Source organism: Hipposideros armiger, unplaced genomic scaffold (genome assembly GCF_001890085.2).
Source record: "Hipposideros armiger isolate ML-2016 unplaced genomic scaffold, ASM189008v1 scaffold_43, whole genome shotgun sequence".
Lineage (NCBI taxonomy): Eukaryota > Metazoa > Chordata > Mammalia > Chiroptera > Hipposideridae > Hipposideros > Hipposideros armiger.
This window is the reverse complement of record NW_017731393.1, coordinates 3,320,008-3,323,215: the sequence shown is the minus strand read 5'-3', so window position 1 is coordinate 3,323,215 and position 3,208 is coordinate 3,320,008. Positions and strand designations below refer to the sequence as shown.

At 50.2% G+C, this 3,208-nt stretch overlaps 1 long non-coding RNA gene across 1 annotated transcript; it reads left to right on the top strand.

Moving 5' to 3' along the window:
- Positions 1-367: 367 nt before the first annotated feature.
- Positions 368-2,892, top strand: LOC109380990 (uncharacterized). Its single transcript, XR_002123596.1, has 3 exons — positions 368-596; positions 1,375-1,751; positions 2,464-2,892. It is a non-coding gene; the product is annotated as an uncharacterized LOC109380990 (long non-coding RNA).
- Positions 2,893-3,208: the final 316 nt, after the last annotated feature.

Here is a 3,208-nt window from a genome sequence, read left to right as displayed (position 1 = left end):
CAGCCATACTCACTCCTTACGGGACCTCAACTTCTGAGCATGGGGCCGACTGTCCAGGTTCTGGGGAGAGAGCCTGCTGAGGACAATTAAAGACTGTTTACCCATCCTTCTGTCCCCAGGCTTGGGGAGCGGTGTCTCATCCCTTGGGGAACCTGCTGGACACACCACGCCTCAGCTGACCCCCATGAGCAGGAGGTCAAGCAGAGGCCGGAGTTCCCTGTGAAAAGCCTCTGCCTGCAGCCACCAAGCCAAGAGAACCTGCAGCCAGCAAGCTCTCCCTTCCTTCCCTTTTAAAATCAACACCCGTCCCCAGATTTGCTCTTGGCAAACACTGCTGAACTACTGCTGTTTTCCCTGAAGTCACTGAAGAGAGAGTTAGATAATGAGCTGGCACGCTCTTGTGAAATGTTTACTGTGTTCCTTGAAGCAAGGGACATGCTGGTTCCTAAACTAATTTGGGGTTGCTAGATCTTTTCTCCTCTTTTTGGAGATCTCTGAAGTAAACACAAGGGCTTAAGGATAATTAAGCCGTATCAGGGAGTCAAATCAGCAGTCACGGGGCTTCTTCCGAAAGGAGGACCGCTGCAGATCTGTCGGTAAGAATTTTTCTCAGTTCTCCCAACAGAAAGGGCAGAGACATGCATGAGCCTTAAGACGGGACATCACAGCGCACCCCAAAGATCAGGAGCAAAACACTGGGTGGCCTTAACTTTGGTGGCAGGGGCACACGGAACAAACCCAGGTATTCACCGAAAATCTCCTAACTGCAAACGGGTTTGTGTAATGGGGCTGACAGTTGAAAATGTCTCAGCCTCAACCTGGCATATTTCACAGTCTTATTTTTTTAAAAAATTAAAACTCAGGGCTCTCCAGTTCTGTGTAATTTCTGCAAGAACTCTAATAAATGAATCCACATAAGCCCTAAATTCCCACTTTTGAAACGGAGGTCTGGGGTTAGGATGACATTTATATAAATTTCACTTGGTATTTTGGTGGCATGTTTTTCCCAAGGAGTTCAAAGGCATTTATAGACATTCTGATTAGCGCGTGTGATATCCTGGTGGGGTGGCAAATTCTATTAGCTCAGTTTTACAATCGGGAATAGAAAGCCTTACAGCAGCCAAATGGTTTGGCAAAAACCATATGGCGTGTCACTGATAATGCTGTGAGCAGAAAACAGGGTTTTTTTCAGCATCTCTCTCCCTGCATTAGTTTTCTGTCCCACTTGCTTGCAGGATGTTTTTCTAAAAAGCACTGGATAAGGTAAGGTGATTCCTGGGGTCTGTGTGAAACGTCACCTGCGTTTTTGCCCGCTGGGCTGTGTTCGCCTGTGGAGACAGCCATGGCACTGAGCCTTGCCTCTGCACTTGTCAGGAAGGACAGGCCTCCGTGCATCGTCCCAGCCATCTGGAGAGCGGAGTCCAGAAAGCAAAGAGGGGCGTCCTGGCGACAATGCCCGGAAGAGGAGATGCACCCCACACACACAGCAGTTCCCGAGCCCCCTTTCCTCTGCACAACCTGCTCGGGCTTGCGGAGCGTGAGCTGTAACGACCTCCTCCGTCCCCTAGTCCAGGCAAGAAGTGGAGAGGGGAGGACAGGGAGGAGGGCGTGGGCTTGCTGCCTGGGGCAGATGGTGTGCTGGGAACAGATGCCAGGGACGAAGAAGACTCCCCGACACCCGTCGGCTGCCATCGCCTCTTCAAGGAGAAGGACCTCCGGGTGCAGAGAGCAGAGCAGGCAACGGCCAGAGGGTGAGGTGGCAGGACGGGGGTCCTGTACTCCATCCATGCCAAGGCATTTCAAGACCCCGCAGACACAACTGTTCAGGTGGCCCAGTAATAACGTTTGAGGAGCTGTGGCGGTGCAGTGGCCAGAAGGAGGTGCCAAAATATTGCAGCCGTGAGGCAGCATTAGCGGTGGGCCCAGGAGCGCCCATCCCTGCAAGCGGGCTCCCTGCACGGCCCTCTTTTCCCTGGTCACACAACCTGCTCCCTCCTGCGTCAGGGTCCCTACGGGCCATGCCATCTGCCAGGAGTACCCTTACCCACCTCGTACACGTGCACCCATCCTGTTCAAACTCAGATTCCTCAGGGAAGGCTTTCTTCCCCACCCCTTAATCTGGGGTCAAGCCCAGTCATCCCAGGACCTCCCAGTCCTTCCCTGCAGGTGGCTGATGACAACTGAGATAAAATCACTGATTGCTACTTAGCTGTGTGCTGGGCACTCCCACCCCTGGGAGGTAAGCCCCTCAGAGCGGCAGGTTCTTTCTCCTGGTCACCACTGCCTGCCCAATACTAACACGACGCCCATAAATACTTAATAAATGAATCAAGTCAATAGTTCATCAGTCTGGTCCAATGACACAAATATGGGGTGGCAGTGGGGGGAAGTTTGGGTTTACCAGCCCCCTACATGAAAACATTTAACCTCGAGTCCTGTGGTTGGCTTTCTTCTTCCCTCCAGGACTGAACTGCCTTTTTCTGGGACCTCGGTCTTCTGATTTCCAGCCCACACCATGGCCCCTGCGTCTGCCCCACACCTACTGCCGACAAGGAGAAGAGAGACAGGGAGGCGTCCCGGACCGTGTTCTCTATGTGGCAGTGACGCTTCCCTCGGAAAGATGCCCTTGGAAATCCAGTGAGGTCTCATTCCTGAAGGGATACTTTCTGCTGGAGAATAGTGAATTCACTTGTATTTTCCAATATGCACATTTTTTTCCCCATGGTAAATCTTTTCCATGAAATTTTGCAGCCTGTGCTTGCTTAGGAGGAATCAATTAAGGTTGTTATATTTTAGCTGTACTTCGAAATACACAGGAGATCCAAGTCTGAGCTCCTAATGGCTGTGTTTTATAAAATTAAGACCGCTCATTCAATTATGACTAAAGGCTCCATCAACATTATTGGCATTGTTTTAAGCCTTTTTTTTTCTCTCCATGGAATTCCATGCCTCCCAAAGGGAACTCCATGAAAACATCATTAGAAACAGCAGTATTAACCTCCCTTCACAGCTCTCCCAGCTGCCTTTTTTTCTTTTTTCAAATATCCAGAGGCATTTTTCAAAAGCAGAGAAATTCTCCAAGGAAGAAATTGCTTGGTGATCCGTCACTGCTACTAGAACACGACTACCAATTTTCATAAGTGGTAAAAGTAATTTCAGAAGAATAGCAATAGGCAAGTGGGATTGTGTGTGCGCATGTTGTGTGCAT